Source organism: Myotis davidii, unplaced genomic scaffold (assembly GCF_000327345.1).
Source record: "Myotis davidii unplaced genomic scaffold, ASM32734v1 scaffold167, whole genome shotgun sequence".
Lineage (NCBI taxonomy): Eukaryota > Metazoa > Chordata > Mammalia > Chiroptera > Vespertilionidae > Myotis > Myotis davidii.
In genome coordinates, this window is record NW_006300048.1 from 5600494 (window position 1) to 5614245 (window position 13752).

The 13752-nt window shown below is 45.2% G+C and overlaps 1 protein-coding gene across 3 annotated transcripts in view; it reads right to left on the minus strand.

Annotated features, from left to right (window-relative positions):
* RCAN2 (regulator of calcineurin 2) overlaps positions 1 to 13752 on the minus strand; it is a 251797-nt gene that overhangs the window by 100346 nt on the left and 137699 nt on the right. The window lies entirely within an intron of this gene.

The window sequence follows — 13752 nt, forward strand, 5'->3', positions numbered from 1 at the left end:
GCAGGAAGTTGAGGCGTTTTGCAAATTGCGTGCCTTCTGTTAATTGCCCTGGGCTGCTCGGAGCAGCCACACATGTTCTGGGCATCCTAATGCATCGCGGGCACCGGCTGAATAGAAATCCATTCTTGGAGGGACTAGAGAGCTAAGTCGTCAGTCATTTAGGCAGCCTGGTAAGAGGAGATAATTGGAGGTTTGTGAAATTCTATTTGAAGCACATAAGTGCGGACCAGTAACTCTAAAAGCACCCTCCTGAGCTCGGGATTTCAGGCTGTCTCCAAGGTCATTCAAACCAAAAGCGGCCCATGGAGGAGTTACAGCAAACGCCTCCTGCGGGGACAGATGGCAGAATCTAATGGGCCAACGCACTGATGTGGGTCATTGTCAGCGCTTCGGGGCTCTGTTTCGCCTGAGACTTTGAACGCATCCGATTGCCTTTTCTCTTTTTGTGATTGTGAGTCCCTGAAGGGCAGGGCTGTGGGTAATTCGCCTTTCTATCTTGAGCCTTTAGCAGAGCGTCTGGCACGAGAAGGCAGAAACTGCTTAATGAATGAAACAACAGAACAGAAATAGCCTTCTTTCCCAGTAGGAGTGAGCAAAGGGAAAATATCAGATTCGTTTTCATTTCGTTATTAGGTAGAGAAGTACCAGTAGAACTCGCTGACGTTCCAGCAGGATCTGTCCCCACCAGGATACAGTTACATCTGCAGCGGCCACCGGAGCGCAGTGATTTGAAACAGATGGGCGCCTTTCTATCACATGATTGAACAAAGTGGTCCAACTCGGCATGCAGATGAGAAAGGTGACATTTCACACAGAAGGTAGAAGTTTTGTCGTTGGTGCCCACTGGACTCCATTTGAGCCTAGTGTTCCGTTGAATAAGGCATTACCCACGCTAAATGAAGTCAGTCCACAGTACGAATATGTAGACTGATGAAATTGTGTGTGTGTGTGTAGGGGGGGAGTGTCAATTACTATGTTGTCCAGGGAACTGTGGAGAATACAAAGTCATATATGCAGATAATCCAACTAACCCTAACAGAGTAGTAATTATGTGCAAAGCTCTGCACCAGATGCTATAAAAGAGAAAATGATGAATAAGCAAAAGTCAGGATCCTCGAGGGGCTTGCATTCCTGGGGGGGCGATAAGACATGGAGACAAAGACCTGTACCTCGAGGCAGCAGTGACGGAGAGGCACAGGCAGCATTAGGTGGGAGCACTGGAGAAAGAGCAATGGATAAGGAAGGGAGCTGGGGCAAAGGAGCGTCAAGGAGAACATGACCTCTGCTCTGATCCTGAAATATGAGTAAGCCTTTGTGAGGCAGAGAAGGGGTGAGGAGAGCCCTCCAGACTAGAAATGTCCAGAAGAAAGAATAGGGTACTTGGGGGTGGGGGGCACATTGATGACTAAATTTGATTGGAGTCAGGGGTAGCCAAGACAGCAAGAGCCAGATGATTCAAAGCCTTGAGGGGCCCTCAGTGTCTATCTGGTCAACCATGGAATGCCTGCAAAGTTTTTGAGAAAGTAAATGGTGTCTATATACATATAAGTATAGCTAAATTATAAAGGTGAATACCATTTTGAACACCATCAGCAACTATTCAAGAGGCAAAACAAAGAAACAGCTATTTTTTCATATGCCACGGCATATGCTAAAGTGTTCTTTTTAAGGTTTCATGGCAGCGGCATGCTGGTGTTTAACAATTGGCTGTCTGAAAAAAGCCCACTGTGTGGCATTTGCCGATTTCCGTGGTGTAATGATCTCATCGTGGCTGATGTCAAGCAACCGATATGAAGTCCCTCGAACACAAAGTTGCAGAGCGAAGCCTGTGGCCTGTTCCCGTCAGCTCTTCGAGCTGCCTCCAGGACACCGCGTTTCATTGTCATGAAAACGTTGGTCCGCAGAGGTGAGGTCCCGGGTGCGTGTCCAGGGTTGGCCAGGGTGCATCAGGCAGCAGGAGCAGTGCGTTGTAATCGCTGGGCTCTGTGGATTATTTCACACTTTCCATTTAGGAAAGAGCTATTAAAAGACACGTGTGTTATTTCAAGAAAGAGAGCCTTGCCATCATGTCTTGGCAGGAGGACATTCGTCTCTCCAGGAAGCAGAGCAAAGCTCAAAATCGTAAAATCAGTCCTTTTACTGATGCAGCTCAGTTTCTCCTTTCTGATTGGTTTCTGCCCTGAAGATGCCTTCCTGTACCCAAGAACACACCAACTTTATGCCTTTCCTTTTAAAAGTATATCTTCAAGGACACGGCTCTCAAACCATTTATATTAGCATGAAATGACTGATAAGTCAAAGCATTACCCATCACAGAGGAATATGTGTTTTAACAGGGAAACACATTGTAACTTGAGTGTTTTTAAGGTGGAATTATAAGGCATCAAGAGCATATAGTGATTTTGAAATGAAATCATTGGTTTTTTTAAATAGGTTGGTTCAACAAATTAGATATATAATTCAATTGACTATACAAAACACTCATTTTTCCTATAGACCAGAGCCCCTAAGGGGCTTCACTATTTAAGAAAGTGTCCTGTTTCTCTAGATAAAATGGACTTCTCATAGCTGGGGGATGACTGGCAGCCCCGGAGGCATCTAGGGCATGTATATAAGCCCCCTGGCTGATGGCTACAAAGCCATATATACCCTGGCTCCTGGCTCCTCTCCCATCTCACCTCATAACCAACTTTGCCCTTTCCTCGCCATGCCCCAGAGCCACTGGTCTTGGCATTTCCAAAAAATGCTAAGCTCATCGCAGGACCTTTGCACTTGCTTTTGACTTTGTCTGAAAAGACCCAGATTTCCGCATGGTGGCCGGCTCCTTCTTCTCACCCAGCTTTCAGCTCAGATATCTTCTCCTTGGAGAAATCCTGCCCTGGTCACCTCAAATATGTGTACCCACGCAGGCACGCATGCCTGCACACACATACTCAAAATCAATCACTATCCAAGCATCTTCATTTGAATTTCATTCATAGCACTTTTCACTATTTGAAATTACTCTGTTCATATAGTTCTGGTTTATTGCTTGTTTCCCCCAACTAGAATTTAATCTCCAAACATAAGCAGGGATTTTTGCCTATCCTGTTCCCTGCTGTATTCACAGGGGCTGGAAAGTGCCTTACACTTAGTAGGTACGCTCATAAGTCTGACTGAATAACTACATGAATCTTAACAGGCGAGTAGACGGCCTCCAACAGAGACGCCTCCTGATGTAGGCGTTTCAGGAAGGTCCTTGTAGGAGGACACGTGGGCGTCTGAGTTCAGTGATCACCCCACCTCTGACGGCTGAACCCGTTGGCACAGCTCTCTGCTCAAGAACACCCTTCCCAGATGAAATGGCCAGGGACTCCTAGGATTCATCCAAACCACTGCTCTTCCTGTGACTGACCACACTGAGGAAATGGATGCAACATGATGCAGACCCTTCAGACAAAGACTACCTCCCTCAGACAAAGACCACTTCCCTGCCCCTCGGGCCCAGCAGTCCTCTAAGGGCACTGACAGCTGAGCTGGTGCTCTCAGCTCCAACTGGGCAGGAGCAGATGTGCCCCCTTTCAACCCAGAGGTGGCAGCCACGTCTGTTCTACATGAGCATAGATGTTCCCATTACAGTGATGGGTTGTTGAAGGCTTTGCTTCCTCTATGTGTCCTTCTGGGGCACTTGCCTCTGTTTTAATGCCTATTATAGAAAATCTCAAATATGTTCAGACGTAGAGAGAATAGTATAATGAGAGCTTTCATGTACCCACTACCCAGGTGCAAGAATAACTTGGGGTTATTCTTCTTTCCTCTCTGCCATTAGGTCTCAAAGTGTGGTCCCCAGACCAGCAGCATCAATACCTCCTGAGGACTCAGAAAGGCAAATTCTTTGGGCTACACCCAAGACCAAATAAAAAACTCGGGATCAGTGTCTATAACTGAACAAGCCCACCAGGTGAATCTGATGCACGTTCAAGATTGAGAAGCCCTGATCCATGTCCCCACCCACCCTCCCACTCATGTCAAGTTATTTTGAACCAGATGTCTAACATATCATTTTGTCTATAAATATTTCAGCATATATCTCTAAAAGACAAGGGCTCTTCTTTTGACATCACAATACCTATCATCACAAAACCAAAAAAGCAAGAACAATTCCTTAGTATCATCAAATATCCTGCACATTTTTCACCACCCATACTACCCATGTCCTCGTTACTCTCCATCCCCTCCCTGGGCCCCTTCTACCATCCCTTCCTTGCTTTGTTTGACAGTGTGTTTGCATTGGGATTCAATCTACGGTATCACTCATAACTCTTAATCTACAGGGTCCTCCTCCATCTCTTCTTTTCCCTTCCTTGTAGTTTCTTGCTGATGATGAAGCCGTGATATTTGACCTTTAGCATTTCCCCCAGTCTAGACGTTCTTGGTGAACTTGATAGTGTGATTCCACCGGTCCCTCCATTGCCAGTAGCTCCTGCTAGTTAGATCCAGAGGCTTCTAAGATTCAGGTGTACCAAGATTCCTTCCTACGTGGATGGGGCAGGAAATATGTCTTCCTAAAGGATCGATCAAGGCAGGGAGAATGTAATGCCACTGTCTTTCTTTGTGGTACGAGCAGCCTTTCATGCTCAAGGCCTGGGTTCATTCTTTCATAAAGCATTCATTCTTTCAAAATGATGGTATTCCTTCTGCATTTATTCATAGAACAAGACTTCTCTCTATGATGTAGTTGCCCTGAGCTACATTTTATATGACAGGCAAATACATACTTGATTCTTTTCCTTCATTAACAGTTTTTTGTTAAAAAATGATCTGTTCCTTTATTATCCTTCAAAGATGATTGAGGGTTTCTTTTTTATTTTTTAAGTGTCATTATGAGTTTATTACACATATTTGATGGTTTTAAACCAATTGTAATTTTGCTAGTGATGCTTACATTGTCCATCATTGGCTGGTGAGAGTCTAATAAGTTGGCTAATATTTTGACACAATCCCATCGTCCTTCTGGCATAACAAGCTGTCCCAGACTCATGTCCATTTCTAGCCCTAGATAAGGAATCAGACATTTCTCCAAAGAGCCTAGTTCCATTCAGTCAGTATTTCAACATGTTTTAATATCCTAATCTATATCCTATATAATAAAACCCTAATATGCAAATCGACTGAACAGTGGAATGACTGGCGGAATGACCGGTCACTATGACATTCAACGACCACCAGGAGACAGACACTCAAAGCAGAAGCTGCCTCCCACATTGAGCATCTGCCCCCCCAAGGGAGGCAATGGGCAGTGGCGGTGGCAATGGGGGGGGGGCAGGGCCAGCCAGAGGGGGGCACCAGGTTGCCAGCCAAGGCAGGTGCCAGCAGAGGCCTTTCGATCGCCCTGCCCACCGGTCGCCCCACAGATCATCCCTGATCACCGGCCAGGCCTAGAGACCATACCCTATATATTGGGAACAGTCTCTTAGATTTAAAAATTAAAACCTGGCAAGGCTACTCTAACACTGAAAAAAACAGGATTATGCAGCGATGACATGCATAGAGCCAGGCTTGCACATTTTGTGGTCAGCCCTGGTTTTGACACTTATAACTTGTGACAAAGCCAATTACTTAACTTCTCTCTGCTTCAGTTTTTCCACCCATAAGATGGGGAAAATGGCACTACTGCCTCAGAAGGATCATGTTATGTACTACTTTCTATAATCAGGGTAAAAAATGTAGCTGCCCATACAACAGCAAGATGCCTTTCACCTGTATGAAAAGTATGGTCACTGGTGCCTGCAGCATCCCAGATTGCAAGAGGGAAGTCTGTCGGTTTAGGCCCAACATCTTCTAAGGGGCCCCAGATTTCGAGAGGGCACAGGCTAGGCTGAGGGATTCCCCCTCCCCGCCCCCCGCTACACGAATTTTGTGCAGCAGGCCTCTAGTACTTAGAGAGCGAGAGGTGCTCTTTGCACTGGGTTGGTTATTGTTTTAAAGCTTTAAAACATCACATACCATGGTCCTTACCATAATTACTCCCTTGCCTTATCCCACACCGTATGCACAGCAGCCTCAGAATCACATTATTAATACTACCAGGAACAATTAAGATATTTTCCCCAGGTTTGTTGTTGTTGTTTTGTCCTTTGGGTAGCCCATAAAGGGGGTACAAATTTTTGTCTTACAGTCATTTGGAATAGTTTCTCTAATTCCATCAACTGGATGCCAAGTTAGGTTCTTTGGTTTCTAAAATGTTTACTTTTAGAAACAGTTACTTTTAAAGGTTCAATTGTTGCTAAAATGTTTCTAAATTTATTGACTTTTTTTCAAAAGTAAAATATTTTGACTCACAGGACTGCCTTTCCCATTACATTTAATTTTGTTTTATAATTATAAAAAATATGACATGGCTCAAAACCAATCTACACAGAAATCTAGCTCCTATTCCTGCATCCTACACTCCACTCCTTTCTTACTTCCCACACAAGTTACTGTTATTTTATCTTTATTGTTTAACCAGTCTCTCATTTATTTTATTTTATTTTATTTTTTTATTATTAGTTGTTATTTTATCTTTATTGTTTATCCATTCTCTCATTTAAAAATATATTAACAAATATATATGAATATTATTTCCCTTCCTTTTCTTAGACAAATGATAGCACCCTTTGGTCAGTTTTCTGCCTTGCTCTTATTGCTAAAAAACATGATCATAGAGAGACTCCATACTAATATGTAGAAATATGCCTATTCTTTTTCCCAACTGTATAGTATTCCACTACATGGATTTACTAAGCTTGTGCACTTAGGCCCCTATTGATGGGGGGCCATTTCCAGTTTTTGCTATTAAACAGTACAGCAATTGATAGACTTTGCTCATGCCTTTTCATATTTTGCCATTTTATTTTAGGGACAGATTCCTTAAGTGGAATTGCTGGGTTAAAAGGCAAATGTCTATGTAATTTTGCTAGATCCAGCCAAATGCTCTTCCATAGGAGTTGTATCATTTTGCTTCCCCACCAGCAATTTCTGAGAAAGAGTGGCTCCCCACAGCAAGGGTGGCCATATGTGTCGGACTTTTGCCCATGTGGTGTGGGTGAGATGTGGTTACCACAGTTGAGCTTTGATGTGCATTTTTTTAGTATGGCACATTTAGGGATCTTTCTACATGTGAACTATATTTTCTACAGTTAGTTCAGATTCTGTATCTGACCTGAGCAAGCAAAAAATCTTAAAGAGCCCTGGACAGGTGGCTCAGGTGGTTGAAGCACCGTACCATACACCAAAAGGTGGCCAGTTCGATTCCCAGTCAAGGCACATACCTAGGTTGTGGGTGTGATCCTCAGTCAGGCAATTAATTAATGTTTCTCTCTTATGTCTCACTCTCTCTCTCTCTCTCTTTCTCTCTCTCTCATAAATAAACATATCCTTGGGTAAGGATTAAAAAAAAAAGTCCTAAACACCCACCGATGTTCTTCGGTGAGTTTCAGCTTGCATTAATCTAGTTATGAGCAAGGTGGATCATCTGTTCATTCCGTAAGAGCCCTTTGCCTTTCTTCTTTTCTGATACCTCACTTAGGTCTGGTCATCACATGCCAAACCCATTCTCACCCCTAGGCTCTTGCACTTGGTGCTCCCTTGCCTGCAATGCATTTCGCCAATCTAGGCAGGGTTCGCTCATCCACAGCACTCAAGCCTCTGCTCCAATGCCCCTGCTCAGGGAAGCCTGCCCAGTCAGCCCTTCTAAGTAGCACTCTTCTCTCTATCTCCTCGCCCTGTTTTATTTTCCTACCAAGCATTTGTCACTAACAGATGTTACATATTTGCTTGTGTAGTTTCTGTCTCTCCCATTGGAATGCAAGCTCTGGGAGGTCAAGGCCCCTTTCACTGTGTATCCTGCACAGTGGGAGCTCCATGGGTGTGTGCTGGGGGAATGAATCATTGAATGAGTGGAATCTTTTGCTCTGAGATACAGCTGCTGGGGACATGGACCAGAAGTAAGTCTATCAAATGGGTCCCTGTAAAGGAGCGTGACCCTGAGAAGGGAGGGTGAGCAGATGAAGGTGCCTCAGGTCAATGGGCCACGGGGACAGTGAGGTGGAGGCAGGAAAGGCCCGTAAGAAGTGAGAAGGACCCGGGAAGGGGAGGAGGGACACACAATGCAAGCTCCTCATCTGCACAAGTGCCATGCTAACAAGTAAGTCAAACAAGGAAGTCCTAGAAGCACTGGAGTCCTCATCTCCAGGCGCTAAGTGGCTGCTGCAGTGCCCTTGGTCAGACTCAGGGACCATCCTCATCCCACCACTGCCCAGTGAGCACCTGCGAGGCCCCACAGATATCTTATGGCCAATCCCTGAGTGACACCCCAAAGAAGCTGTTATCACTTCTTCTTTGTCTCACCCTCCTCCCCAGTCTCCAGGGTTTTCTCTCTGCCTCAATCCATCCTTTAGGAAGACATATTTCCCTTCCCAGCCTCCACGTCTGAACTGGATAGTGCACTTTATACCAGGCAGTGCTATACCTAAGAAGCTGATACACTGAAAAATTACAGGGATGAGCACAGATAGGGTGTTAGCGAGGCACACCTGTTTTCTGGGCAGCTAATGCTCTAGGAACTGCTCCTCCTCCGCCCATGCTGGACTCGTCTGGGGGCAGCCCTGACCCAGCCGAGACAGCCAGAGTTTTTGTAAAGATTTTCCAAACCCAAACTGGGTCAAGAGCACCCGTTCCCTGTGGTGTCAGAAGCTTGGAACCGTTGCTGGCCAAGATTTTTCATCATAAAGCCACATTCAGACATCAACAGGAAGTAAGTCAAACAAGGAAGTCCTGGGAGCACTGGTGTCCTCATCTCCAGGCACCCCTGAGGCCCCATGGCACCCTGACAAACCATGGGCCACTTATTCAGTGCTCCCCTTGGTTATATTAAATAGTCTAGTGTCAAACCAACCAATGCTCCCTTCTCTCCCGAGCTGATTCAGATAGTGTTGCCGTCACTACCAACCAGAAGAGCCCTGGCTAACACACACACACACACACACACACACACACACACACACACACAGCCCTAGGTTAAATAACAAGGGACAATAAAGTAGAAAGTCATTCATCAGGGGACACCCATCACACATTCAGGGTTCTAATTTGTCCCATGGAGATGCTCTCCTCTCTCCCTCAATTAGACCTGAGGTGAGGGAGCTGTCACCATCCCAGACCTCCCTCTTGAGGTGACAGCAGAGTCCAGGATGGATTTCTATCAAGAAAAGCTCCTCACAGATGGTCTTCCTGTCTCCACTGGCTTCAACCTACTCATCGTCCTGCAGGCGCTAGAACTAGCTAACTCGCTCCTGGCCACCTGCTTTGAAAATCTGTGTATTGGCCTGATACCTAACTTTGATTGGAAGATCCCATTTGCTATTTTATCCTCATCTCAGCTGAAACTTGCAATTTAACATCCTGCCACACAATCATGTACTTGGGGCTCACTTTGTGAAGTCTCTCTGTAAAAATTCATTAGCAGTATGCTATGTGCACTTCACAACAGGCTGTTAGAGATGAGGAAGTCATGTGCCCAAGGTTGGCCAGCTGGGAAGTGGTGGAGGGAGGTCAAATTCCACTGGCTGGCCTCCAGAGTGTGAGCGCCGAACTTCTCTGTTGTGCAGACTTGCACGTTCTGGAGGGGAGAACATGAACACGTCTGCACTTCGGACAGAATTTTAGTTGTGGTGTCAAGGCTGGATTGGAAAGTAACAAAGGCAGGAGCCAAGAGACCTGTCATCTCAAAGGAACTTTACGAGGGTAGAAATCAACTTGCTGCATTTCTGATAGAATTATCTAAGCCAGTGGCAAGAAGGAACCAAATTAGGCAATGAGCAATGCCAGAGACATTGTAGAAATATGAGAGAACTCAATGGCCACACTGGGTAAGGCCACACTGGGCAGGGAAAGCGGGGAGGGCTGGTCAGGGACAAGAGGGAGGTATGGCATGGTTAAGGTTTTAAAATCTTATCTCCAAGGAGAAGATGATACCAGTGACAAGGGTGGGTTCTTTAAAGAGATGAAAGATCCCACCCACCAGCAAAATCTAGAAAGCCTCAAAGAAAGAGGGAGGCATTTGATATGCACACTGGGTAGAACTAAGATGAATCAAGGTCTTATGAGCAAGAGGCTTGTTTAAGGACCAGCGAACAGCCCATTGAGTTGGAATGCAAAGCTAAGCCAAGCAGTGGTGAGTTATAAGATCAGAAGGGAGAGCTGTGGCCACGTAGATAAAATTTTTGAGTGCCAGGGCAATTACTAGTATGAGTATATTTCACTCTGTAAGGCATGGGGTCTATCAAGTTTACTTTAAAAAACTGCACAGTAGGTTGAATTGGAGTGGAGAGGGGTTGCAAATGTTGGTAATCTCAAGGCTTTGAGGGGTTGGATTATGGAGATGCAGCAGTAATATTAGGGAAGGGATGGATATGAGGAACACCATGAGATGCGATGTTCAGGATTTAACAATTAACTGGCTGTGAAAGCAATGGTCAGAATGCAAATGGGAAGGAAGACAGGTTGGAGGTACCAGAAAAAGGAGAAATGGAGGTAGGAAGGGTGGGAGGAGAGGAGACTCTAAAGACAAGCCTGGATTGACAGAGGTAACTATATGTGAAGTAGCTTAGCTAAGTAGGTGTCAAACACAAACTGTGATCAGTTTTATACATCCATGACAGTGAGGTACATGTCCACATTCATTCACTTCGATCTTTAGCTATTATCATGAATCTTCACTTACGTAAAAAGGCAAAAAGGAAAGGTAAAGGTAAAAACTGAGCTTAAGACTTACAGTGGTAACAGGTGCTAGTCTTTATAGGTATTAATTAGGGGCGAACAGTATTGCAAACCTGTTCTAGTTCTGACTAGTCAAGACTGTGCAAATGATTCCTTTCACCCTACCCTGTGCTTTCATGCTAAAACCTGGGGGAAAATAGCATCAAATCTATGAATAGTGGTCTTTTATGCAACTATTTCTTACTTTCCTTTAGAAAGGTCTAGCTATTCAGTTGAGTTGTAAATACATGGAAGTATTTGATGAGTTTTACTCTATATTTGAAATTTAAAACTCATGAAGCAAAAAAAAAAATTACTTCTAGGAAAGCAACTGTACTATTTTGGAACTGAACTTCTAATTGTCCCACCAGGCCTGCTAGTCTTCCCGTGCTCTGCTTCAACTGTGGCACCACCTTCCACCCAGTCACCTTGCAGCACAGCCTCAGTCATGTCTGATTCCTTCCTGGTGGGCCAGAGAATCAATGAGGTTGTCAAAGGGCCCTGTCTCTCTGACTCTGTCTTCTGAGGCGGCCTTAGAGAAGCTTTCCCTAAGGAAGGACCTTTTTGCTGAATATTGAAAGGTAGATGGGAACAAGTAGGGAGAGACAAGTAGGGAGATGGGAAGAGTAGGCAGGAGCCTGGGATGATGTGTTGAAGTATGAAATACTATGAGTAGACCAATATTGCAGAGATTTCCAAAAACCCATTGATGTTAAGCAGAGTTCGGGATTAGAGTTTGAACCCATGGAAAATGCAGCTAGACTGTCAGGCAAGGGCTTGTGAGCTACGGGTAGGAGTTTAAATTTTGTCCCATAGGAAGAAAGAACCAGCGAAGGCTAGAGCATTAGCATCCTGACTCTCCCTGCCTCTAAGTTCACTGCCCTTTAATCCATCCTGCAAACAATCTGTGGTCAGAAAGACCTTTCTACTAAGGAAATATGACCATGTTCCTGTCCTGGAGAGTGGAGTGTAAAGTTAGAACTAGGCCTGCATACGTGCAAAGGAGTATACAGCAAGTCCTTCAGTAACATCAATTCATTCAAGTTGTTTCATTATGATGTTGATGAAACAAAATTGATTCCCAGCCTTGGGCCAACGTCTGTGTGGAGTTCGGATGCTCTCCCTGCCTGCTTGGGTTTTCTCTGGTACTCCTGTTTCCTTCCCCTTTCCAAAGATGTGCCCATTAGATGGCCTGAGTATCTACATGGTCTCAGTCTGAGTGAGCGTGGGTGGGTGTGACGCACCCTGTGATGGAAGGACAAGGGGTCCTGTCTGGGGTGGGTGCCCGCCTGGTGCCTGAGCTCTGGCCCCGTGACCCTGAACTGGAATAAACTGGTTGGACAATAATTACCGTGCTTGTTTTTATTGCTCTTTCTTGAATATGTGTATAGCTCACATTTATTTCAATGTTTAATATTAGAAGTGTTTGGGGTCTTTATTTAGAAGTTAGGTGATGTCTTTGTGACCAGAAATATGCTGCTCCATGCAGTCACTCAGAGACCTGGGTTAAGAGAGGCTCTGTCGTCTTCAACACTTGCAACTTAACTCTTGTTTATATCACTTAGCCCGTGGTAAAACTGGTTCTGATATATGCCATTTTGCCTAATGTTGCAGTTTCCAAAAAACCTATTGATGTTAAGTGAGGATGTACTGTAGTAAGAAAATGTTAGAAATCCAATGGGCACGGAGACCTCTGTCCTGGGAATTTCTCACGGCCAGCCTCCTCCGCTAGAATAATGCATATGACTTCCCTATCCGTGATGCACATAAACCCATTAGAGCACTTACCTGCTGTATGGTTTAAATGTTTTACTGTAGCCTCAGCACTTAATCAGTGGTTTCAGATAATGACTGATAAATGAATGAAAGACTGCATGACTGAAAGGCAAGACAATCCTCACTTCTCATGAATGGGTTATTTCTAAGTGAGTCTATTCTGGCAGCAGCTCCACTAGCTTCAGTCCTCCGTGCTTAGCATGAAGTCTCCGACCCATTGCCCTTTTCCTTACCTCCTCAGCTTTAAAAGTCCTGGAGACTTATCATAGAAGAACTAAGAAGCACAGCCACGCAGCCTCAGGTATATTTATGTGTATGGAGATAGCTGAACGTCCACCGAAGGTTGTGCTCCTTCCATAGTATAAATCTGTCTCTGGAACATGGTTTCCCAACCAGGGCTATGGTTACCAACTCAAGAGTGACCCTGTGACTGAGTTCCGACCGATGGGGTAGGAACAGAATTACAGAATGACACTCTCAGGCTTGTCTGTGACTGAGTTCCGACCAAGGGGTTAGGAACAGAATTACAGAATGCCACTCTCAGGCTTGCCCATAGCGTCCCTGCAGGACCCTCGTGTCTCTCCTTCACACTGATCTCTGGAGCCATGTGTTGAAGACGGCAGAGCCTCTCTCAGCCCAGGTCTCTGAGTGACTGCATGGAGCACCCTCCTAGATCTTTCATCCTCCTCCCCTATCACACTGTCAGTGGGGTTTTACAGGAGTGGGAAATAAACCTCTTCTCTGGTAAGCCCCTGAGGTTTGGGATCCTATTTGGCAGAGCAGACGGCATTACCTCAAAGAATTCAGCATGCATGTGTACTGTGTGTGTTCATGTATGCCTTCTCTTAACACAACATTCAGATTTATACAGAATCAAAAACCAAATGGGGCACTCTCAGGCTTGCCCATAGCGCTCCCTGCAGGACCCTCATGTCTCTCCTTCACACTGATCTCTGGAGCCAAGTGTTGAAGACGGCAGAGCCTCTCTCAGCCCAGGTCTCTGAGTGACTGCATGGAGCACCCTCCTAGTTCCTTCAGCCTACTCCCCTATCACACTGTCAATAGGGTTTTACAGGAGTGGGAAATAAACCTCTTTTCTGGTAAGCCCCTGAGGTTTGGGATCCTATTTGGCAGAGCAGACGGCATTACCTCAAAGAATTCAGTATCATGTATGCCCTCTCCTAACACAAAATTCAG